The sequence below is a fragment of the Nyctibius grandis genome, chromosome 28, assembly GCF_013368605.1.
Source record: "Nyctibius grandis isolate bNycGra1 chromosome 28, bNycGra1.pri, whole genome shotgun sequence".
NCBI lineage: Eukaryota > Metazoa > Chordata > Aves > Nyctibiiformes > Nyctibiidae > Nyctibius > Nyctibius grandis.
This window is the reverse complement of record NC_090685.1, coordinates 3552221-3577224: the sequence shown is the minus strand read 5'-3', so window position 1 is coordinate 3577224 and position 25004 is coordinate 3552221. Positions and strand designations below refer to the sequence as shown.

Sequence of the window (25004 nt, the reverse complement as noted above, 5' to 3'; positions counted from 1 at the left end):
TCTACCCCAAACCAGGAGCAATTTAGAGTACTTGGAGAAAGAGAACTAAACTCCAAACTGGTTTAATCTACTTTCAGCAGCGATTACTAGTTTGAAACGCTTGCTCAAGTCAAGGAGCTCAAACAGACTTCCTTAAAAGTGACAAATGCTCTCAATTATAATAACGTACTGTTGCCTCCTCCATGCCTGGTCTGTAATGATGGCCTCTACGTGACTGCTCAGGGTCAGTGGCCTACTGCTCTGCTAAATATTAATCACATTTATTTCAGTTATAAAATGAGGCTAATGAATCCTGATCCTTGTGCTTATGCACTGTGTACCTGCCTGCTCAGCAAAACCAATGTCAGACTGTTAGAGGCTTTTCTTTCATAATGGTAACGTTATGAAAATCTGCAAGGTGACAGAAAATCTGTGTGGCTGGGGATTTTTTCCCCCCATTATTATTTTCCACATCACTTTGCAGAGCTTTAAGTACATGACAAAAGTTCATCAAAAGTATCTCTGCCCAGACTGTACATTAGCTATTCACTCCTATGAATGTTTGCTGCAATGGATATAAAACCATGTCTTGTATTTTTTTATGACAGGGATTACTTTCTTTTATCGTAATCTTTTATTAGCTTTCACTCACAGTTGTCCGCTTTGATTTAAGGTACATCTTTCCTTTAGACTGACAAGGCAGCATGAAGCAGGAATATCAAAGCTAAAGAGTTATTTAGTTGAAAAATGCTGGCTTTGAAGATCTCTCTTGCCCTTAAATGGAGTCTTTCAAAGTCCAGTGTATGCACCTCCTCATTGAGTAAAATGACTGCACTGCTCATACAGCTGCTCTTTGGTAGTCTGTGATCTATCTGGTAGCTCAGGCAATTTATAAAGGCTGCATAATAGAGTTAACACAAAATGCCATTCCCTCAGAGTTAAAAACACACAGTGAAGGCTCATGAAGAACAGTGTAGAGAAAAATATTTGCATGATGATCTCTGCAGCAGTTCTTCATGCAGCGTGGCCCTCCTCATTCATAACACCTTTGGGGGAATGACTGGCCTTGGTCTGGCTGGAATAGGAACAACAATACCCTAACAGGATGAGCATAAAGTCCTGTTTTCTTCCCCAGTTCTCCTCAGCCCCTGAATAAAAATCCTCAGGTCCTTGATTTAGTCTGCAGCTTCCTCACTCATCATCCCTCGTCCAACACACTCAAATAGCTGATACTGCAACATTAAAAATCAAGGATGAGGGAACTCTGACTCCTGGTCAGAAGAATGAGCTTTTTGAGTAAGAGGAACAGTAAATTAAAGATTCCTGTGAAAGGAGGATACAAGAACCTGTGATATACCCCACTAAAGGCCATGACAAATAAGGAACAAAATCAATCCTAGAATAATTCAGGTTAGAAGAGACCTTTGCAAGTCATCTGGTCCAACCCCTCACCCAAAGCACAGCTAACTTCAAAGTGATATTCAGCTTTGAAATTCAAACAGATCTATTTCTTCTGGTCCTCTCACTGAGCATCTCCAAGATCATCCGGCTCCGACCTCTTTATTACAACTATTACTCAGCCACTCACCTGGCTCACTTCCCTCAGGACCTTACATACCATCATCTTACAGTCACAGCAGCCAAAGCTGCCACTAACCTTCAGAGTCCCAAACTGTTCATGAGTAGCAGGTTCAACAGGGAATCTCCTCTTTTTTGGCTCATTCAGCACCTGCAACTTAAAATTATTCTTGCTGCACTCCAAAAACCTCTTGGATTGCTTGTGTCCTGCCATGCTGCCCTTCCAGCAGATGTTGGGGTTATTAAATTTCTGCATGAAAACAGCATTTCCAAGAAGCTCCAGTAACCCACAGGCTTCCATGAGACCCCACAAATAGACTGCACACCTGCCAGTCCACAGCTCGATGTTATCACTATGACCTGAAGCCAGTTACAGACAGACATTCCCCCCCGCCCCCCCCCCCCCCACTGAAACTATGCTAGCACAAAAATTTTGTGTATACTCTTTTCTTCCACAAGCATGGAAATTTTTGGGGGAAAAAGATGGCCTTTTTTTTTTTACTCCCCAAGAAACAAGAAAAAACAGGTTGAACATATGTTGCTCAGTATCTTGGAGAGGGGAATTTCTCAACACCCTCCTCATTCCTTGATGTCAGAGAGTTTGCCAGGTTCTCCCTGTTCCCATTCACACTGGAGTTGTATTTTTTATGTATTTATTTTTTTAGAGCTGAAACTGACTACATGAAGTTTTGACAGTCTTGACAGCATCATGTGTCTTCCAAAGCTTCCCAGCACAAGCAAGAAAAAAAAATAAAAATGGAAATGGACTACTATTTCATGACTCACTAAGGGGTGATTTGTATGCAAGTCTGCACAGTGGTTTAGTTAACTCATCACAATTTTATGCCATAACAAAACTCTGAGGGCTCTAACCTTCTGCTCTCCAAAAAGTAGGGAGCATTCTTCCATCACTTTTGACAGCTCTCCCTTAAAAACTGAAAGAAGAACTGCCTTGCAAATAGAATTCAACCCTGGAGGATGATGAAAGGCCACTGAAATTAACAGAGATTAATTTTTGTTTAAAATCTAATATGTGTCTTGCTAGTGGTCCGGAATAGAGAGGTTTGTTGCCTACTGTGCTGCTCAGTTCACCACGCAAAGGGCAGTTAGCAACGGAACACTGTCCTCTTTGGAAAACACGCTGAAACACAAAGCAAGCTCACAACATTAATCCTGGAACCATGTTAACTGGTTTTATACGGACAGGTTCTCCACTATCAGTGACCAACTGGGTGATGCAGAATTTTCCCCATCATCACAGATCTCAGAAAAGCAAGAAGTGCCAGGTCCAACCCATTACCAATGTCTGCCCACTGAAGTCCACAATACCGCCCTGATGTACACCTGTTAGATACACGCTATCAGATCCTGGAAATGCAAATGAATCTTGCCAGATGAGTAAAAGCGTTAGGAAGACAGAAAGCTAAGAAGCCTCTCCAGAAAACAAGGAAATTAACTGATATTGGACAGAGGATCAGGCGTCTCATCAAGAACTTAGAGCATTGGTCCACTTATTTCCTTTCACTTTAACATCTATATTTAACAATGTACTCAACAGTTAAAAGTCTATCATTGAACAGCTCATAGACATGTACAATATGTATTCAGGATGCCTAATTCTGTTTTCAGATATGTACCAATAAGACTATAGTACATTGGGCCAAAACGTATCCAAAGTTTATTCCAAATGGTTGAATCCCTGTTTTCAGTGAAGGTCCAGTTTCCAGTTCAGATCACTTTTTCAGCTACAGTACAAGAGTGGATTTTTCAGGAAGAAAAAAAAAAAAAAGCAAAAAAAAAGCAGATGACATCAGTAGGAATGGATGACTTTGTGGAGAGAATTGGAGAGAATTATTTTTGACTAACCAGCTCATCTTTTACATGGCAAGAGCACCAGGAAGTTAAAGCAAAGTAAATCACAGAATCAGGTTGGAAGAGACCTCTGGGATCATTGAGTCCAACCATTGCCCTGACACCACCATGTCAACTAGACCAGGGCACTAAGTGCCATGTCCAGTCTACACTTCCTGGTAAAATTACTTTTGTGGGAAGGTTTCTCCAAAAGTAATTACCAGAATTTTTAAAGAGGGTCAAGGTGAACTGGAAGCTCGGCAAATATACAGACCTGTATCTTCCTGGACACACCAAGCTGGAGTTACTACAGCTCTATGCACAAAGCACATACCTGAATACCATCCCCCTGGTTTACGCACACATCGGTAGGTATGAAAGCCATGTGCCAATGCAGACCTCACAGAAACAGCCCATCCACCCAAACAAGCCCCAGTGAGGAAGGGGCAAGTATGGATATTTGCAGCTCTTGGTTTAGGGGCAATTGTCAGATCTGGTCCTGCAATCCTCGTTTTACCAACATACCCAATTTTGCCTTCAGCAAAAACTTGTCCTTCCTGACCTATGACTAGGAAAAGGTTTCTGTTATTACACGAGGGGCATGGAGACTTTGCAAGAAGATTACACAAAAACCAGGGAGATTATTGTTTGGACATTAAGAGGACTTCCCTAAATCTTTTCTTTAAGTTGTCTGTGTGTTAGCTAACAGTTACTACACACAGCCCAGGCTTCAGGTTCTGCCAGAGACATGTAACACCAGGTAAGAGTATTGCTGATAGTCACAGGGGAATGAAAACTGCTGCTTTGCCATGTTCTGATCCCCTCCACACACCTTCACATCTTAGGTAACTACAGTCACAAGATTCGCAGGGGCCGCAAGAACAGATTTCTGCCCTCCATCCCCAGACTGTGAAGGACTGAAGGCAAAATCAAAAAGTCTAAGGACTGCAGCAAGGTCTGAAGGACAAAGCAGTGTCCAGCACATTAAGCCATGAGCAACTCTGAAGTCATCAAGGCCTGGCTAAGCACCACAGTCATCAGAAGCACAATGACATTCAGCAAAGCCAACGCAGGAAAAATTGCTGCTGCCACGCAGCCATCGTTTGCTTACAGGTAATTGCCTGTCCAGCTGGTTATTGCAAGGACATGTGGATCTCCCACAGCGCTGTGACTGCTACGTAGGACACGCACAATAACACATTTTCTTTGCCTGTTGTACGTTGACAGACACAGCGTTTTCATATAGAAGGAGCAGTATTCTCTGGCAAGGGTTTCTGTTGCCAGGGCTGCTGGCAAGCCCGCTGTAGGTTCATCTGTATTTCTAGGAATTTTAGTTTATCTTGCAGACCAGGAATACAGGTGCTTTTTGCAAGGCCCACCCTCACGACAGACAAACGAACAGCATCCAGCAGCAGCAGCAAGCCTGAGCAGTTAGTTGCAGCCGAGGCTTTCCCACATTTTTTAATTTTCATCCTAGCATATACTCCACCTGTGTCCTCACTGAAGGCAGTAAGCTCTCACATCACTTGATACTGCAATAAAAACACAGGGTTATTAGTTTCATGGTGAGCAACCATCTTTCTCATCCTTTTGAAAAGATGGAGGGTGAAATGGGAATTGACTGACAGGGCTGCCAGGTCTGTGCTGCCTGGGGATAACAGCAGCGGTGCCATCTCATGGCTGTCTCCCGACCCACGTAAAACACGGCAGTTCCACCCTGGTCCAAAACTACCGAAAGCATCAGTACAGCTGCTAGCACAATTTTACTGCTCTGGCCAACTGAACTGAGAAGGAACTTCACAGGCATAGAAATATAAGCTTTAGTCCCTTCCCGATGTGAGGACTCTAGTTTACAATGACTGAAAACCTTCTTTCTGTGGAAAACCAATAATTTTAAAGTAATTAATGGCTACCGAGTTCCTGCATGTATCTACAGTCAATTAATTATTAACCTAGCATACTATAACAATGTTTATACTCCACAGAGCTAAAGAAGGTAACCATCAGGCAAATGACTCTGCAAATCCCACAAATCTTTCACGACTCAATGTGTTTAATAACAGTACCTCACTTCAATGAACAATACACAATAATGACTACACTAATATAATAATTATTTTTTTGCCTCCCATCTATCTGCCACTACATAAATGTAGAACTCATATCTATGAATTTTTTTTGACAATTACCATTTCTTTTCCTCTATTTAGAAACAAATGTAATTACTTCAACTAGAGAAGACAGAATTACTTCTGCAGCAGGGTCAAAACATGTATCAACACTCATTTTCTATAATTATTTTACAAGCAGCTCTGTCTGGCACCTTTCTCAAATGAAAGGAGTTTTCAAAAGGCCTTTGGCTACTTAATGAGCAGCACACAATTGCAGGCACAATTGAAGAAAAAAATAAAGGAAAAAAAAAGAAGAGGTTCTCACCATTCATTTAACCTTCTTTTTTTAGAGTCTGCCTTTAAACATAAAATAACTTCAGAGAACAAGATGAACCTCCTCACACCCTCCCTTTTCTACTGTACTTGACAGACAGCAAGAGTTGCCAACAGCCCTTTCCAGGACAGAGAAGTGTCATGGCTAGGATAGAAATAACCACTGTCTATATCCATGTTTCACTTTCTAGTAATGTATTATCGTAGCATCTTGAAAAGAGCATTGTGATTAACCTTAAATTTTTGAAATTATCGTTTATGAGGGTTATTGCCTAGACATAAAAACCACACACAGCTCCCATATCCCAGGTGAATTAACATATCACAGAGCACTCACACTTAAATTCGTTGTAGTGTTAAACATAACTAGTAAAAACAAGTGTGGCATGGAGCCAACATTAAGAAGAGAGGAGAGTGCATCACTGCCTTAGTTGTAAATCGGTGGTAGGAGCAGGGGCAGTTAGCATCACAGGCCAGAAGAAAAGCCCCCCCAGATGCTTCTGCTTGGATTAGCTGGAACTTTCCCTCTCCTGTACTCCAAGGAACAGCAGCAGCTGAGGATCAGAGCAACAAAAAAGACAGGCAAGAGGAGCTAGGCTGCTCTTGACAGATTTCTCTCTTCTCTCATCAGTCTTAAACCAAAATAAAATGTGACACCAGTATGACAAAAGGCTATTCCCCCTCCACAAGCTTCCTAAAGAGGCGCAGAAAGCCCTGTGTATTCTTAGAGCCTCCACACTCCCACGCAAATTCATCACCCTTCTGACACCAAAGCCTGACAACTCCTGCCATGAGCTTTTATGAATTAAAAAAAGAGCTATTTTAAATTCAAGTACGGTGGCACAGTTATTAAGTTATTTTTATACTCTTCCACACTTGTAAGACAAACTTTGAGTCTCCTCACTTCCCAAATAGGTGCTTTTAAGGCACGGAGGAGTGAACAGTACACTCCAGTTCCTCACACCATTCGCTTTACTAATTAGTACTGCATATATTAGACCAAAGGACTAAGGAGTCAGAATACGTCCAACCTGAAGACCAACAAGTAACAAGGAAGTGCCATAGCAGTGCAAAACTCTAATAAGTAAAAAGCAAAGAAGTTGCTTCAGGTTTAAGTAGTTTTAAACTCAGTTCATAGTGAGATTAGCGTTAATTTGGCAGGAGGAAAAAAAATAAACTTCTAAAGATAAATCTGTAGAATCAGAAATGATTTGTAAAACGGTGTCAAACAGTTTGTCATAAATTTAGGGATATTCAGTGCAGTGAACAATCGTAAGATCTCCAATCCAGATACCTAAGCAGAACAAAAATTTGGATGTTTCAGGAACCGAAGATGAATTTTAATGACTTAAAAGAAAATTGAGAAGGGAAATTGCCTTTCAAATCTTCTTCCACAGCAGTTAATGCTTCAAACTGCCACCTACTATACAAGACGAAATCTCATTTTGTCTCATCTTGGGATGGCAGAACCAGTAACTAAGAATCCCGATGAGAACCTGCACTGCATTTTAAATGTGATAGTTACTGCCTGGGCCAGGAGTCAGACTGAAATCCACATCTGCCACAGATTTTATTTATTTCTTTATTTTTGGAACCGAAGCCAGGGTACTTAATTTCACTGAAACTACTTTCCCTACTACGTGCAAGGATAGGAAGGAACCTGCCCAGTTTTCTGATTAGGCTTTATAGCCTGGTTAGTATTTAGTGTGACTAAAGGCCACAGCCTGCTGACCCCATGATGAGTTACATCCAAAAGGAAGAAAAAGGACTCTGATTTCAACAAAGTACAATGCAAAGGGCTGAAGACTCACTGAATGGGCTACAGGCCAAAAAGAAATGAATCAATAAATAAAAGCAAAATGGCAATAAAAGCACCACTGCCAGCTCCTGGGACTGAAGGATTGGGACAGTTATTTGAGCGAATGCCCTTATCTTTCCGTTTACACAGACGCTCCTCTGTGCCCTCCTGCCTGCGGGGCTGCTCCTTGTGCCATCGAGCCCTTCTGGAAGGAACCTCCTTAGCCACAGCAGGTTGAGACAGGACCAACCAGCCCCAGTCCCCTCATGACTGCTGGTTCTGGGCCCAGCATCCAACTCGGTGTGATCTGCTCTCCCAACTCCTCGGTGTGATCTGCTCTCCCAACTCCTCGGTGTGATCTGCTCTCCAACCAAGGGCCCACATCACCATCTCTCATCTGCCAGTGTGACCCAGCAATCGCTGATTAATACAAGCAAGGCTTGCTGCATCTGCCTCACCAGGGTGTTTCAATGACAAACTAGTCCCCTAAGGAAGATTTACCAAACTGAAATACAATATATCACTGAGTTTCTACGGTCAAAAGCAGTGACAAGTGTGTCCCAGAGTGCAGAGCGTTAGTTATATCAAACATTGAAGCCAACACATTCTTACCCTCTCCATTTCCAAATGTGCCATAATATTTACTGCTACAATATCTTTCCCCATCAACCCTTTAACTATCTCCTATGGAGTCTAATTAAAATGAAGTATTGTAACATACAATCAACACTCGCATGCTATTGATAGATACTCGCAGATGTTGTTATAAAGAAAATAGCTCCTCAGTACTGATCAACATAGAAAGCTTCACAGAAAGTTTCTGTGTTTTCCCCATTATATGCTAAGCTTCACATTTCAACAGTAGGAAAGTTTCATTACTTCTCCTCCATTTTAATTACTTTACTAACACTTCATACATTACTTCACACCAATACTCAGAATCAACCAATAATTAGGAGATTCCTCCTTTTTCATCTGCTACTTCAGCCTCAGCCACACTGAAAACAAGAACAATCTTCAGATTTCCTTTTTAGTTTTAGACAGCAGTCTCACTGTATAAATAAATATTTACACATAAATATCTAAAAATAAATCTATATTTATACAGTGCATAAATAAATACAATAGTGATGATCTGAGCAAGCAGGGAGGAGAAACATCACTGAAGTGAATTGCAATATCTGGGGGTTGGACCCTCTCCTTTCACAAAAGCAGTTGTGTGCTTGTTTGTGTACGCACATGCAGAATGGAAAAGGGGCAAAGCACGTTCATTGAGTTGCCAGATTTTACTGCAATGACGTAACAACGATCTTACCACATTTTATGCCTCTTTCAGTATTTATGTGTTGTATCAGGACGTCTGAGCCCCAGATAAAGATCAGGTTCCCACAGCATAAACACACAAGATGGCAGATTCTATTGAGCACTTACATATGTACGCACACGCAGAGCAGGCATCAGTTTATCTATATGTTATACTAGAGAAACAAAACGTCCCCAACTTATGTTACCTTAAAGAACACATGATATGGTATCAAATAATGAAATCTTCCCCAAAGCTACTTTTAAGCAAGTGATATTGCTTAGATATTTAACTGCCATACATTTTACTCAGAGGTTATTTCCCTCGCCCTACAAACATAACTTTTTAACTTTAGGTCTTCAGACAATTTGCCCCCCGAGTTATGAAATCATAACTAAGGAACATCATAATGGTTGAATTATTATTTGCCAATGCCTTGTATATCACGCCATGCAAGTTCCTAAGAAGACTCATTATAACTCAAAGGTCTTACACCGGCAACACAATTTGCAAGATGAAAAAAACCGTTCCACGATGCCTCATCCTCCCAGGATGATACCCAGAATCTGAAGGCAGCAGGACTCACTACCCACCTAACACACACGTCAAAGCAAACAGGCACTTGAGAGCTGAAAGCTGGCACAGTACTTAAAGGAAACAGAGATCTGAGACTGTGCTTTGAGGGAGGAAAAGCCGAGCTCTTATTCCCACGAGGATGAAGCACCAGCTCAGCTCTGAAATTCAAATACTTCTTTTTCACTAGAAAACAGATAATAAAATTTAAAGAAAATAAAGGAAACAGAAGTGAGAGGTGATAATGTAAAAGTCGAACAGCACTCAATCCAACACCGCTGTATCCACAGTGAACTCAACAGCATTCCAGATATCTACTTTTCCTCCCCTCTAAATCAAGCACTGCATATTATTAATACCATAATAGCTTTGTACTTAAAAAAAAAGCCACCCCCCAAAAAAAACACCATACACAAAAAACCCTGGTACAATGCAACATAAAGGCTGCCAAGAAGCTGTGCCATTCCAAAACTTCCATGTCAAACCTCCCCTTACGAATGTCTCTCTAGTACGGTACATCTTGACACCCATATGTTGTCTCAGCAACGTAGGAAATGTAAAGCTTTGCAGATCACACTGACTGGCACAGTTCCTGGGGCTCCCACGCTTCTCTTCGAGCAGATCACACACTATCACAGAACAAGGCTCTGTAGATAGTCTAGGATAGTATTTTAGTGTAAGAGAAGCCAAAATTATTGCAAGCTATATAACTTGGCGGGTACCTTTGTAAGAAGCTCAGAAAGCCCAAAGGAATTGTTTGGGCTAATTGTGACCAGTAAAGGCCACAGTGTCACATATTTCCAGAGGCAGCAAAGACGTCCCTCGTGCCCTATGGGGATCTCTGGAACAGGCACCAGATCTTCTGCCATCTCCCCTCCAGTACGGCAAAAAAAGGTAAATGTAGGTAGACAGGGAATGTGCTTTCTCAGCAGCCTTTTGAGGCTGGGGAACAGCACGTCCAGCTAGGTTCTCAGCCAAGCACAAAGCTCTGGCTCTGCATCCCACCATCTGCTGACTCTCTTGGGCCTGGACATGAGGGCAAACTGGGAGCAGATCCAAGAAAGTTGTTTTAACAACCTGTCCCCTACCTTACACTCCTTATTCACAGAACTAGACATGTACCCACCACACAACTAAAATGAACTCCCATTTTCCTCTGCCAGGTCACAACAGGGAAAGCTGTCGGCTTGGCCACTACGGAAAGGTTCTCCGTCTTGAGGTGGAGCGATGTAGCAGAGAGGAGGAACATAGATGGCAGCCTTGAAGCAGGGGATCAGCGCCTGCAGTTTTGCATGGAGAATGAACGAGTGATTTGTGACTGTCTGTCCTGGTTTGACACTGTCACATACTCAGGAAAGGATAAGCAAAAGGAAGGTTTAAAAACAAACCAAAACCAGACCAAAATTTAGTGAGGGTCTACTTTGTAGGGAATCGGCAAAGAGATAGTTGGTTTCTGACTCAGGATTTTTGAGCTCTTTGGACCAACAGCACTGTAACACTCATAGGTATCACAAAAGCAAAGCAGAAAGGATTTTTAAGGATAGACCTGTCAACACAATCTGGGAATTGCTCAGCTTTGCTGCCCAGAATATGACCACGTTATTGTTATTTCCGTGCTCTGAATACACAACAATGCAACCTGCAGTGGTGTGAAGGGTGCCCAGAGCGTCTCACACTGTCCTCGTGCTCTCAGGAGGGAACAGATGGAGTGCTGCAGGCTACAATTTGCTATTTCAGCTTGATTCCTTTAAGGAAGACAAATTTAAAGAAAATGCTGAAGGTGATATACCAGCAGTACCCTGGGTCCTTAACCCAGGGGACAACCTAAGGTAGGATTTGTTTCATAAAGTCTTAAAGGTGTTTAAGTTTAAAAGCATTCCTATCTGTCAAGACATTCAAGTACCTGATCATAGGCAATGCCATTTCACGATTCCTGTGCAAATCTCACGCACAGTGTGGCAGGTTTTGTCCTCCTGTGGTGAATACAGGAGTTTTCTGCATGATGTTTATGAAGTCTCTAACTCAGGCAGCAACTGAATCTCATCCCGCTTTTTTCCCCTAACCTCTAGAGGATAACCTGGTTTTAGAGTTATTTACCTGCAATGGGAAATACGTGGTCAGCAGACAAATGCGTTTGTCTAGGTAGGCATGTCTGGGTTAAGAGTAACTGTTAAGATTTGCTGACAACTGAAAAGGTCTAAGCAATCCAATTGAAAGTGGTCAAACGGATAGAACTGATTGTGCCAAGTGGGACAGTTAGCAGAGGCCAGGTGCTACAGCCAGAGAGAAATACATCACCGAGTGCAGAAGAGCTGTTTTCAGGGATCAAAGGTTATGGATTTTAGTCACGTAGGAGGAAACTTGGACCCTGATTCCAGAACTCAGAGACAGCGGGAGGAAAACATCATTGGAAGGGAAGAATTGAGTTAGCTGAAACAGCCTCACGTGCAAAACCAGTTTAAGAACGAGGCAGAGACTGGGGAGCCAAAAAATGTACATGTCTAAATCTTTGTGCTCTTTATAGCAGCAATCAGGTGCGATTTCATTTATAAAACCCTCTCATATGCATTTTGAACAATGGGCCACTCCCAACACAAAACCTATAAAACCCAAAGCTCCCCCAGCTGGGCACTCTGAGAAATCAGACACATCAAATACCGGACTGTCGAGGGCAGGGCGGAAATTAGCAGCAGATACCAGGGCAGTTGGGCCATGATCCTATTTCTGTGCAGTAGTAACATGGAACACTGGCCCCACGGGTGCTAGACCCTGCTTGCCTAGAAGGGATCAGGGGAAGAGCAGGGCTGTTTCTTTGGCTTGAAAAACTAATACACAATTCTAGATCTCAGGTGCAACTGCAGAAACTTCTGGCGCCTCTTCCAGAAATGGGTTGTATAGCATCATTTTGCTCTGACACTATTCGTCTTAATACTCATACAAGAAAAAATTATAATATTTCTGTAAGATGAATAGCATAGCACCTCTTAATCCCTTCTACGTCACTAATGTAAACTGTGATTTCATAGGTACTTCTCTAGAGACTCACACTGCCAGATCTGAAATTAGGTAATCATGGACACATCACAGCAACCACACACAAAGAAATGCTGCATTATTTGCAAGGTCCTTTTTCATACTACGAACAAGGGAAGAGTATTCGAAAATAGCAAAACTCATTACCCATTCTTTAAAACATTGCTGTTTCTGAAGCGTAACTACTCTGGAGGATATTTAAATGAAGACCCATCTCATTCCCACCAACCTCATGCATTGCTGACCTCATGAGCAAAGGACTTTTGAGCAGAAAATTCAACCTTTTGCACATATGTAAATGCCCAGCGTGGCCGTGCAGACAGCAGGTCAAATAGCCTTCCGTTATTTTTGCTAGAAAAATGGTACATTTCACAAAACATATGCAGATTTTAATATTAATTTATTATACTGTCGTCTGTGTCATCCAAAATTGAGATTCAGGTATATTCTGAGTTTCTACAACTCCTCCTACTTCCCCTTAATTTCCATCATTTTGGAAAAGTATGGCATCTTGTTGCTGGTGTTAACGTTCTAGAATCAGCTTCTAAAGGGAAGAAATGCTAGAATACATTGTGGATACTGTGGATGATGAACCTTTAGACGCCTAGCATGAAGAATAGAAGATAAGCTTGTACCGACTCATAAAAATGGATCTACTGTGCCAGGCACCCTAGAGATTCTTCACGCACTCTACCCTAAACAAGCTGAATAAATAAGACAAAGGGTGAACATTTCAGAGCTGGGTGTTGCAAATGAGAGGAAGTGGTCAAAGGATCTGATTGCTACTGAAATATTACAGTTTAAGAACTAACTTATGAGCAAAAGTTGTTCCTTCATTTTTAATTCTTGCTGTTACAAGAAATGCTCACAGTTTTTTAACGCAAATATTTTAGCGCAAATTGCTCTAACCAGAAAAAAAAAACCACTTTTCCTGAACAAAGAAACTCAACAGCACTGAAGCAATTCAGAACAGAAAACACACCCCAGCAAACAATATGTTGTTTGAAAAGAATTTTTAGAGTATTTTGCAAGAGAGTAAAAATATCCCACCTCTCCTTTCTCTTTAGGTTCTTACATTGTACTTTTGTTACCTTTGCTTAACACATTCCCCTGCGGAGTTTGGCTGGAAATAGGTAGGTTGTGCAGTACTGAAAATCAGGTCTGTAGCTCTTCAGCTTTGCTACTATTCAGAATAATCGTTGCTCACCTACTGGAAGCAGCTTTTCTGCCAAAAAAAGTGTCATTTGAGTGCTTGCTAAGCTGCTACAGGCGAACTGAGTCCAGTTAATCCATAATTTAAACTAATCTTGTTGATTGCACCCACATGATCTACCCAGAAGAGAAATGGATTGCGGCAGGTACTCTGTCACTCCTTTTGGTGGTATCAGCTTTGCTTCTTACCTCCAAATCTGCGTCAGAGGAATTTCAGATTGGACATTAGGAAAAGGTTCTTCACTGAGAGGGTGGTCGGTCACTGGAGCAGGCTCCCCAGGACAGTGCTCATGGCACCAAGCCCATCAGAGTTCAAGGAGCACATGGACGACGCTCTTCGTCACATGGTTTAGTTTTAGGTAGTCCTGCGAGGAGCAGGGAGTTGGGCTTGTTGGTCCTTATGGGTCCCTTCCAGCTTGAGATATTCTGTGATCTGCATCACAGGCACTGCTCTGCCTTCCCCTCTGTCGATAAACAGCGCGTACTTTTAAAACATCTCATCGTTTTACTGCCAAGGGACACCCCAGGGACAGAGACAAGTCAGGAATAACAAGCTGATAACAATCATGCCTTCAGCACACAGGTACATTTCTACAGCCTAAAGAGTACTTTAACAAGATAACACTACTTTTAGCGCAGGCCACCATGATCAGGTTTGGAGATTATTTCTTGGTACAAGCAAGGGCATCTCTTACCCTGAGATGTATGCAGAGACCAATGAGGATAGACAAACTATCACTCATACTAATGAACTAAGTCTGATCACCCAGGAGCACTGACACTAACCTGTGAGCCTCGGTCCAACCACGCTGCCAGCAGCGTGAGAGGCTTGGAAGAGTCAATATAAATTCTACGAAGATTCAATATAAATTCCTGATTGGTTGCAGCATAATGTACCAGTATTATATGAAGCACCTGTTTGCACCGAGTGCGATTCCAACTCTCTTACACTGAGATATTTGCTTCTGAGTGAAAATAAGTAAATATTTGCTCTGCCATGCCAGCTGGATCGGGGAAAGCTATAAATTGCCTAAGCCTTTCACAGACAGTAGGAGAAGGCTGGCAGAAGGTGCGTATCTGGGGTTCGCATGCACAACACTAATTGGAAGCAACAACTATTGCAAACAGCTTCAGAACATAAACGGGAACACCAGCAGTAGATACTAAATTCATTTTCACTCTGTGAATTTTATGTCAGGTATTGCAAAGTTCATCTTTCAGCTCTGTGGTTCCTGGTTTCTTTAGAAGAGTAGGACAGAGTTCAGAATCAAAAAAGTTGAGTTTTCACAAAGGAAATAGAAGTCTTATAACTGAAGCTATTACGAGTTCACTGTCAAGTGATTTCGAAGAAGAAGATAATGCATGTGTTGAGATGTGATGGGAATCGATGTTTACAAGAAACTTAACACCTACCACCACAAAGCAAATTACAGGACACAACACGCAATGTGGTGATTTCTATACATTATAGGATAGAACATGCAACACTTTTTACACCAGGATTTTAATCCATTGCATGTATCAGACAACAACTCAAAGACATTTGGGCTCTCTTACAGCAGCAAGGGACTCTGCTTTGTCTGACTTTGGCATAGCACAGTTTTAATTCTGTATGATAGAAAAAAAAACACATCGCAGTTGTAGACTTGCTTTCAGGCACAGTTTCTTTAGTGACAAGGGGATTCTTTCTGTCTAGGAAAAAGAACCATGTGAATCTTTAAAGAGAAATGTGTTATGAATGTAAAAATAAACAATATAGCAAAGTGACCTATGGAAGAGCAGGTGGAAAGATTTACTCCTACACTAGGTTAACAAATAATCCATCTGAGGAGAATAAAACCAACCATGAAGAACTGGTTTTATACATATACATACAGCAGTTCATCTATAAGACAGCTTTTGTTGTCATATTCCTTCTCTTAAATTTGGCATCCCATTCCTCTGCCTCTTCCCCTCCTCTGTTAAAAAAGACAACTTAATGCCAACAGTTTACCTTCCTATTAAAAACACTACTAAAATCAACTGATCACTTGAAGGCTTTATCTTCAAAGTGGTGGACTTCCTTGACATATAATCTAATCTTTCAAACTCACTGAAGATTTTTGTCAAACTTCATTAACTGACAAATCAACTTCTGGAGGGTTGGATCTATTTGCAAGACCTACTTCCCTCCTGCTCCTTTTTCGTTCTCTAGTAAATGCTAGAAAAACCTTTCAGAGTGCCACAGGGAGGAAACTGTGACGTTAAGGCTTTCAGATTTTGTTATCTCGTGAGTCGTGCTCTCGCTTTAAACCTCCTTCCAATGATGTCCGCACCAAGATTTTAGTTTAATAATTTGAAGGATTATTGGCAGTTAAAATAAGGGTTTGCGGATCTTGAGTGAAATGCATTGAAATAGCAACTGTCAGTCTGATTTGGATGCTCAGGCCTGTATGCCTCTCCAGCAATGTCTGAGTACTTTGATATGGTCACAGCTATGGTCTACTTGAATGCTATTTCTCAAGTCATAAAATATTCCACTGCTTCGTATTTTTAAAAAGCCCAGCTTAAAAAAAAAAAGAAAAGAAAAAGCTTTTAAGCTTTTTAGCTTACAAAACTAGAAAGCAAAAATAAGTTAAAAGGAGTTGAAAGCATTTCCATCTTTTTTTCCTTGTTGCACTCAGTGGAATAACAAGTAATTAAAATGGTGACTAAGTTTATACCCCTACCCAGTCCCATGTCACGGCAATCATCTGGATCACAAGCCAAACCTGGGAAGATGGAGGGTCTTCGCTTCTCCACCTGTGTAATGGGAACCAAGATACAAAGGGATCCCTGTACCCCCCCCAAAGGGGAATAAGATCTCTGGTTCACTCTTGGTTTTGTCACGTTCAGGTACTGTAACATAATGGGTCACAGAAATGTCCGCGGACAGAATTAGGTGGTTAAAATATAAAATAAAATTCCATTTTCAAGTTCAACCAGTATGAAAACACAACGTATTCGTGCAGACCAACACACACACCATCACAAACAAGGTTCTGTACTCTCACACTCCATCTGCTGGCTCTGCAACAGGATTTAAGACAGCAACATGCCTTTTTTTTTTTTTTTCTCTCCAAGATGTGCTCCTCTGGGTAAGCTGGCAAGTATTAAAAAAGAAGTCATGTTCATCTCAATATTTCAGAGTCCACTGGTGAAAAATAAAAGGGTGAAAGAATTATGAAAAAAATGTAAACCAACTAAACATGTAAGGAACCAGAGTGTTCCTAAATGTCTTACTAATACCTTGGGGTTAAAAGCATTAACATGAGGTTAAAAATGCAATGCTCTCTTCCACTTGGCCCCTGCCTTGCTTTTGTATTGTATGTTACATCTTCCAAGAAAGCCAATTAATGTGCATTTTATTCTTTAAAATGCTTAAAATCGGGCACTTACAGTATACAAACTCTAAACGTCTCTTATTATTTGAATGCTTTTTAATGCAGACTTGTGTACATTAAAAACACATTTGAAAATGAAAGGCATTTATGTTTCAGCTGCCTTTGGAAAAGCAAAAAGAGAAACACAAGCAGGAAGCAGCGAGCAGTGTTTGTCCCAGGACAAAGATAGGATCATGACTATGCAAATCCACAGAGCTTAATAAATGCTTTGCAAGACTGGGTCTGTCATTTCGCTCCCAGGATGAGTTATGGTGTATATTACACAGAGAGGGAAAACAGACACCTCCCTTCGGTCGCTCCTCAGTGGAAGTTCAATGCTTAACACATGCACTGCAAAAATACCCACATAGCATTATCCTTTCCTGTTTCCTCCCACTAACTGGGCTTTTCACACCCGTATAAAGCGACATCTGGAAACGATCATCTCATTGCACCCTCAAAAAACTAACAGAAGCAGTAATAATATGGTAATAAGGGATGAAATTTTATGAAAGATGCCACTTAACTGAAGACTGAAAGACACCACGCAATTTAAATAAATTGCTTTTAGCAGGGGACTGAGTGACAATCAAGAAAAAAATGCCTGGGCCAGTTTTGCAAACCGTGGGCCAGATTTGCAGCAGGTGTAAAACGCTGACTTTGGTGAAGCAGTGCCAGTTTTGCACAAGCTAAGGGTATAGTCCCACAAAGTCACATTTGTAGGACCCATGCTGGAGACACCCTTAAACTGAGGGTGCTGAAACAAAGCTGCATAAGCAAAGACGAAAGAAGTTACTAACACATCAAATACCTGCTTAATTTGCTTCCCTCCCTCTAGAGTTTTTTTAAATGAGCTGAAAAAGAGGAGTCACACAATCATCTGAATGCACACAAGAAAATTCAAACAACATGTTGTGCACAAAGCAGCACAACAGGCTCCGGTCCAGAAGACGTGAAATCCTTAATGTGGGCCTGACTCTCCTGTCACTGACCTTCTTGTACAGAGGCTTCAAGTGTGCCCAGTGTATTCTGAGTAGAAATACAGCCTGGAAAAACTGCAACAAGAGAAAAATCAAACTGGTTTGTATGCACTTAAAATTCCATTCAAAACCACTTTTTGCTCAGAAAAGTACTGTGCACACGACAGATGTTTAGCTGCCTCAGATCTACAGTGCCACTAAGTCAACCAGTGCCCAGGGATTTCTGTGAGTTCAACAAAGCAGAATGGGGTTGGTTGTTGTTGTTGTTTTGGGCTTTTTTATTTGGTTTTCTCCTCTCTCTCTCTCTCCATTTTCGCTTCTTCAGATTAGGAATACTCAGGCTGTTTGGGATGAAGCCTGGACAGAACGCAGGACAGTGTCCTAAATTCAGCTGGTGTGAAACTAAGTGCCAGGCAGGTTCACTTCTTTTGGAAGAAGTCGTGAGGTCCCACCATTAGCAAGAACTGTTCTTCTTGGCATGAAAGCCTCATGCCTTTACGAAAGTTGTCATCGACTGACCAGCCTGCCCCCTCAGAAAATAATGCTATATTCAAACCATGTTACAGAACACTATTAAACTAAAGAGCAACACCACCAAGCAGAAACAGTGTGATGTGGAATGAACTAGACTTTATCCTAATAAATAAAAATAAAAAAACATTTCTGGATAACAAATTGCCTTTGCAGATAAAAAGAAAATCCCTAGAATTTAAATCCATCACGAGCAAAATCCCTCTGGGAAAAAAATCCAGACGAAAGCACTACTGTGACTGCCTTTATATTCATAACTGTATTTATGCAGACTAAGATAAGGGCAATCAATCCACATGCCTCAGGACAAAAAGCCGATCTCCTGCAGGGATCAGGATAAAGAAAATTCCTCACCATATGTACCATGGTTAAATGCAAAGGGGACATGCTTTGCTAGACTCGGGAATTTTCAGGCATTGATCACTGCTAGAAACAAATATCAGATTTATGGCCTCCTGATGTGCTCCAGCAGTAAATCCCAGCCTCTCCTCTGCACCCTGCTGCTTTCCAACGCACTGAATTTAGTGCCTGAACTTTGGACAGACCGTGGCCTCACGCCAAACCAAGTATCTTGTCAGCTCCAACAATCTGGCTTTTCAGATTGTTGCTTGCTCAGAAGACCCTGCTTCCCATTTCACCATTTAATTATCTCCCTTTCTTCTCCCAAATTCCTTCTGTTCCACAACACACTTGCTCCTTTTTTCAACTCTTTTCCAATAACTAATTCACAGATCTAATCTATCCTCTGTTCTTTGAAAGGTTATTTTTCCAGATTGACCACGTTTCTACAGCCACAACCTGACATCGATAGCTCCTCAAAGAGACATCTTTTGCCTGGAACACCCTTATACATGCAACCAGCTGTACCTCTGCAACTTGAAGAGAAACCAGAAATACACTTTGCTTCCTACAGAGCTCTGTAGTTTCAATGGAAGCATTGTCTGTGTTGTCCAAGAGGTCTGAAGGTATCCATTACGGGCTAAACAGGAGCTGAGCCCTGACAGAGAGAGACAAGAAAAGCGTACCGCTCCGACATGCTCATAGCCACAAAACGTCTATCATCAAGAAATACTTCACCTTCTCTTTCAGCAGTTATTTAAAGAGTAGATGCTGTCTTTCTACTCCCTCAAAAACTAAGTGAGGAGGGAGCAAGAATAAAGCAGAAATCAAGATACGTTTATTATCTATTTAATCAATTTGCCAGGGAAAATCAACATCTTACACGCAAAGGGCTTTAAGCTATTAGGATGTGATACAGATGAAGTCCCTGCCTTTCAACAATGCTGCCAGGCCATTTCCAAGCACAAACTGGGGATCAAGGATCAAAAAGAAGGAATATCATAGTTTTGTAACTCTACTCTTATCTCTCTATCTGACATGCCAAAGCCTATTGAGGTGGAATGAAAACAGAGTTTCAATCATCAAGCTAAGCGGACAAAGTCACTAAAACGGGTCCCAGTCCCACAGCCCTTGTGGGATCCACACCAAAATGCAGACACAAGATCACGCCATACCCAAGAGCTCCCCTGCAGCGCTCCGCGGCTCTTGGGAACAGGCGCTATCAAGAGAAGAACAACTGCATTTCCTTGTGCTACACAAGCCTTTGTTTCAGGGAATTTGGCAAAAGAGCAAAACAGAACACAAGCAGAGCACGTGCTGTGGAAGCTTCTCTTATTGTAGCTGAGAAAACGAAGTCACAGTATTTACCAACACAGAAAACAAGAAACCCAGGCAAGGTTTTCCTTCACCACTAATATTCTACAGGAAGTCTTTCTCAAAAACAGACAATTCTGCTAAAAAAGCGTCTGTTTTCCCAGCTGTCTACATGTAAAGTTAAAGATGACAGTGAAGCTAAGTGTTAAATTTTAACTAATATTAATAGGGAAATGAATGTATGTTTCAGGACAAGGCTTAGAGTAACTCCAAGTTAAATTAGTCTGCGAAACAGGGATTCTAATAATACCTACATACCAGTTGTACAGAACTCTCTTTCAAATCACTTGATATGCCATTTGTGTAGTGTTTTGACTCATACATAATCTTTTTTCAGGTTTCTTTTTTTTTTTTGGTAAGCCTGAAAAAAAATGAAGGCAGCAGCACAGCAACCCTGAACCTTATTTTTCAACATTAACATGTGAATGTTTCCTATTTAACGGGAGCTATCACCTTAAAATTACATCAGAAAAACATTTCTGAACCTGTTGTAACAACTCATGCTAACTCAGTACACAACACAGTAACCTTCTGGTTGTTCAGTTTGTGCATTTTGTAACTGTGCACAACTACCTCCTCTCTCTAACATTTGTAACAGAGCAACAGACAAAAATATTTCTACAAAATATACAAATGTAGTCTTAAACCCACAAACAAATGGCAAAAGCTGCTTACTACTTCTAAGTTTCACAAGACTTCATGGCAACAAAGCACCTTTTAATAACAACTAAAGGAAAAGGTTTTCCAACTACTTTGCAACACCATATCAAACTCCGAATGTACAGAATATTTGCATTTATATCAGCTACTTTATCCTGACTGTTTTTAAAAGGAGTATTGAATTCAGCCACATCGTTCCAAGACTAGCTTTTATTTCCCTAGGCCAAGAACAAAATTGGGTATTGATCTTGACCACTCCTCCTCCTTTCTCCAGGAGCTAGATCACACCCTCCTGCTGAATAACCCAGTCTCGAGCAGCTTATCCTAAGAGACAGGTTGCACGTGATCCATGTGAATTCTTCCCTATGAGGACAAACTTCCTATTACCATAAGCTCATTCTATGAAGAATCACTGCCACACCTTTTCTAGGGGGTGAGATTACAGGGTTTCTCAGGACTTTTTCTCCCCTCCCATTCCTTACCAATTCATTCTCCTGTCAGACTGGCAAGTTTCCTGCTTCCAAGCCCCGAGGTCACAAAACCCTCCTCATCTTACGAGTCACCTGTTGTCACCATCCACAAAGGCAGAGAAGCTAATGTTCAAGACAGCTTTTCCACATAGTATTTTAACCAGGTCAAAATATAATTTTTAAAGAAAGTCTTATCTCTATTCCTTTAATATTAATTTAAATGTTACTCTTTGGCCTTGCTTTCACAAGTTCGTCCCACCAGAAGGCAAACACTTTTCAGATGAGATTCTCCCCCAACAATGACCTCATTTGCAAGGTCTTCCTTTCTCTTTCCCATCTACCAGAGGAAAAAAGGACTTTTCCCCTCTTCTCCCTTTCTGTGGCAACTGGAGAATGAAAAAAAGCAGAGGAAGAGAGAAGAAAACAAGCCCCAAGCTTCCCAAATCACAGCTTTCCAAAGCACACACTTTCGAATGAAGCCCATAAAACAAGGATTTTAAGGAGCTCAGTTTAACTATTAAAGATTGCTAAAAAAACCCCCATACTCAGAAGACCAGTGCTGAACTACCAGGCACTACTGGGAACCGTGTTCAAACATACTATTCTGATCTTGTTATCTCCCCCAACCTATTATTGGGGGGTAAAAACTAGTATTTTACATCTTCCTTTCCTGTGTCTGGTCTTAACCTTAAGCAGTCGCTCTCTTTTGCCCATTCCCTGCTGAGCAAGTCTTCCCCCTCTGACTGACAGTTTACTGGTTTATGCCTCAAGGTCGTTTCACCTTCTCCTGTCCCAAGTCACACCTATCACAATTTATCAGAGAGGGAAAAAAACCCACACCACAAAACTCACACCACCACCACCCCCATTCATTTACAAAGGCAGGGTTTGCCATATTTCCTGGCACATGGCTTTTCCCGGAAGGAGGCAAGCTGGGACTTAATTTTCAGTATCATTTCTGAAGATCAAATATAAATGAAGCTTGGTAATGCTGTCCCCTGTAGAAAACTAAACGCATCATCAGTGGGATAACGGATGCCCGGGCACATACTATTTATAGAAATTTAGATAAGATATTATCCAGTTTAATAAAACTTCTTTGTGCTCATTTAGAGCAAGACCTTTCATAATTAGTTTTTATGGGGTTTATATAATGAAAACATTTTTAAAGTCCATGTAAACAACTTCCATTCACTCAAATAAAAAATCTGAAAATCAAGAATGATCTTGATAAGAGTTGGGTCATGGTGTAATGACTTTCTAAGCTCATGCTGAGCCACTCCGGTCATGCTTTTGCCCTGATGCAAGGCCAACAGTCAAGAAACAGCAGACAACTGCAACTTTGTGAAAGAGCTCCTGTCGCTTGAACTGAAGTGGAAGAAAAGCACAGTCCCCTGCCCAAATGCTGTTTTAATTTAGAGATGAAAATAAAAAAATAAGAATCTTATTGCAAGGGGTGCCTAAATTGAAGGCTATGCCAGTAGTTACTCAGACGCCGTTGCATAAAAGTACACAGTGTCTATGTGAAAAGACACTAAGGAGATTATTTAGTAAAAGGGACGTTGCCTTCTCACTGTTGGAAGGTTGCAGACACCTCTGTTTATGGTTGCACTGATTTCTTGCCATTTAAATAAGTAAATACTTCTTCTCCAGTATAGGTGATATTCTCTACTATTATTTCTGCAGTCAATTTTGTTACTTTTATTAGTGGGCCTCATAAGCACCGTACCAACACTAAAGAGTCTGGTAAAACAGGACTACTCCAGTCTTCTACTGATTGCATACAAACGTGTCAGAGTTTGGCACTTCCCTCTTGCTAAGAAAAACTAACAACAAAGAAAAGAACCAAAAAATTCACTTGAAAAAAGCAGCATCACTCGTCCCTCAACTATTTTAAAAACCCCTCAGTTTTCATTGATCTCATTCATTAGGTAGTCTAAGAAAAAATCAAGGAAGTAGTGCTGTTTTCTTGGTTCAGCACATTTTTTTTAAATCTTTACCCTGGAAGTTTTGTGTAATTATCCTCGAAACAGGGTATTTTGAAGAAGTTCCATGACATATGGAAATTGGAATAATGAGTTGCATTTTTCTTGTCTATCATTTCAGTTGGCACTCTGTGGAAGTTTCTTTAGATACTGGGTAAGTCTCTCCCTTTCTTCGAGTCCGTCCTTAGATCAAGACCATTACACAGTTTCTCCCACCCAATGCCCTAAACAAAACATAAATGCCATCACCATTAATCTCAACAAGCTCTGTATGACAACTAACATTAATAAAATTACCTTCTCCAGTTAGATTTTCATTAGTAAATTAAGACGGAAAATAGCGAGTGGCACCGCTTAGCCAATTTGAACAAATTATCTACATCATCCTTCATGATGTCAGTCGATACCTATGCTGAGCAAGGAAACTCAGCAATTTGGGATCCAGTAAAAGATATCATTAAGCACAAAGCCAATGTCCTTTTTTTTTTTTTTAACCCCTGAATTAAACTAAAGCAAGCATTCTTTACAGATAATACAGAAAAATCTGTAAGTTTGGCTGCTGCAGAGCATGTACCTGCAAAGTCACAATGCATGAACTACAGACCAAATCTCAGCACATCATATTTCCATATGCCAATGCATAGTCCCAGGACAGGCCTGCAGTTCTTTCTGCTGAGGGTTAGAGAATTTGACTGCACTAGTGAAGGAGGAGACAGCCAAGAGATGAGCAGCAGAGCATGTCCCAGTTTCCCAAACAGGCCAGGACACCACGTCACTTCATGCTATCCACCTAGCTGCAGAAAAGCCTCCAAACATCTGTCTTCTACCAATGGACAGGTGCTGAATATAGCAAACACCTCCATGCCAGATCCTCATGCTCACATTTATTTTTTTCCAACCAATTCTTCTCAAAGAGGCACTAAATGTTCTCTGCATTATAACCTGTATTAAAAAGTGAAGGCAGTAAGGATGCGTCCCCCCTGCCCCACAACATACTCAACCTGCCAGGCTTCCTCTCTTGGCAGAGGCAGAGGATGCTGCTGGGGATGCTCATGCTGTGACAGAGGGTGAGGAACGCTAACATTGTGCTGCTTAATCCCATCCCAGGATGGCGTTTGGTTGTTCTTGATACATTCTTCAGACTGCAGACTTGGTATCTGGTCAGTTAGAACAACTGGAACCAGAATGCTTTTGCATCAGCTCTCCACTACTTAAATTCACTTGCTCTAAACCACTAATCTGTGGGGAGGGAAGGAAGGTTGCAGAAAAAGGAGAGCAGCCTTTTAGTCTCTGTCCTTTGATCACACCACAGAAAGGACCTTGCAAAAATTACAAAAATGCAAACCTTGGGAAGACAGTTGTGTGGTGAAAAACAACTGCTAGGTAGGAAACCGCTTTGCTCATCCCCTTGCAAGGCACAGAGCTTGGTTTCCCTTAATGGCTAATGATTAACATATGAAAACAGGATGAACAGCCAGTGTATCTGAAACATG

The 25004-nt window shown here is 41.2% G+C and overlaps 1 protein-coding gene across 1 annotated transcript in view; it reads right to left on the bottom strand.

Annotated features, from left to right (window-relative positions):
* The window catches only part of PTPRT (protein tyrosine phosphatase receptor type T), a 451382-nt gene that overhangs the window by 199815 nt on the left and 226563 nt on the right, over positions 1-25004 (bottom strand). The window lies entirely within an intron of this gene.